This window comes from Hordeum vulgare, chromosome 5H, assembly GCF_904849725.1.
Source record: "Hordeum vulgare subsp. vulgare chromosome 5H, MorexV3_pseudomolecules_assembly, whole genome shotgun sequence".
NCBI classification, from domain to species: Eukaryota; Viridiplantae; Streptophyta; class Magnoliopsida; order Poales; family Poaceae; genus Hordeum; species Hordeum vulgare.
Window position 1 is genome coordinate 376,754,370 of NC_058522.1, and position 1,955 is coordinate 376,756,324.

Sequence of the window (1,955 nt, forward strand, 5' to 3'; positions counted from 1 at the left end):
CGTTGCTACTGTTGCTATCACACTACTTTGCTACTGAAACTTTGCTGCAGATACTAAGTCTTTCAGGTGTGGTTGAATTGACAACTCAACTGCTAATACTCGAGAATATTATTTTGCTTCCCCTTGTGTCGAATCAACAAATTTGGGTTGAATACTCTACCCTCGAAAACTGTTGTGATCCCCTATACTTGTGGGTTATCAAGACTCTTTACTCATTTTGTAATACAAGATCCCGTGACTAACTCCTTAGTAACATTGCTTGCAAGGCTTATTGTGATGTTCTATTACCGAGTGGGCCCCAAGATACCTCTCCGTCACACTGAGTGACAAATCCCAGTCTTGATCCATGCCAACCCAACAGACACCCTCGGAGACACGTGTAGAGCACCTTTATAGTCACCCATTTATGTTGTGACATTTGATACACACAAGTTATTCCTCCGGTGACCGGGAGTTGCATGATATCATGGTCATAGGAATAGATACATTGATATGCAAAAAACAGTAGCAATATACTGACACGATTTCATGCTACGTTCATAGTTTGGGTCTTGTCCATCACATCATTCGTCTAATGATGTGATCCCGTTATCAAATGACATCTCATGTCTATGTCCAGGAAACCTTAACCATCTTTGATCAACGAGCTAGTCCTTGAGAGTCTCACTAGGGACAGTGTGTTGTCTATGTATCCACACATGTATTTGAGTTTCCAATCAATACAATTCTAGCATGGATAATAAATGATTATCATGAACAAGGAAGTATAATAATAACCAATTTATTATTGCCTCTAGGGCATATTTCCAACTGGTCGTAAAAGTCTTCGTAATCCGCATCTGGACTAGTCCGAGTATAGGTCGGATCTTGGCCATCTACGATTTTCAACAATTGGATCTGTTCGAGCATCTCGTTTAACATCGAGAGGTTGTCCAGATGGATCTCTTGATGGTTTTCAGAGCTTACCTCTATAGCTTACGCGAGGGATGCGTGTTCGGCAATGGTCGTTTGCGGTTTCCCGGGTGCACATGTCGGATCCAGGCTCGAAGCCAACTCTCCGAAGTGAGAACCGAGGTCATGGCCGGACAAGAGACATGAAGTCAAGGCTTTGGGATTTTGGAGCTCATCGGGAAAACCGTGATCTTAGCTGGGAAAAGATCGCCCCGGGAGTCGGCGGAGAACTCTAGGTTTCCGATCCTTCTCTCCTAGTCCGGGACAAAGCCTCCGATCTGGCCAAGGCAGACGGCCGGGTCGGCGCACAGTGTGAAGCTGCCGAACGTGGGATCCTCCGAGGGGATGAAGATGTCATGCTGCTGATTTTGGTTGCTTATGATTAAGCGAGCCATCAATCCTTCCGGCGATCCCACAACGGAAGTCTCAATGAAAGCACCAATGTTGGTGTCAAAACTGGCGGATCTCAGGTAGGCGGTCCTGAACTATGGACCTTGGGTCGATGGGTTGCAGGAGAGGAAGGAGATAGTGTTTACCCAGGTCCGGGCCCTCTTGAGGAGGTGAAACCTTACGTCCTGCTTGATTATATTGATGGTGTATGAGGATTACAGAGTTGATCTACCTAGAGATTGTATGAGCTAAAACCCTAGATGAATCAACTTTCTTATGCGGATGAAACCCTCTGGTTTATATAGACATCACGGGTCCCTATGGTTACATACCACCGGCCTTGAGTCGGGGCAGGCACGCCGATCTAAACTACTCAACTTGGACGATACGCCAGTCTTCAGAGTTTTCCTTCTTGAATACGATGAAGTCCGGTCTTCAATAATACGGCCCATATGGTCGGCCTCTAAGAGATGGACCGACCATCCGAGGACCCCTTAGTCTAGGACTTCCTCACCAAGCGCGTGAAGAACAAGAAGCACTCCGGCGTGAACGTCAAGATGAAGCCGCGCACCAAGAGGAGCACCAAGAGGTACGACACCGGGAAAGAGGACCTC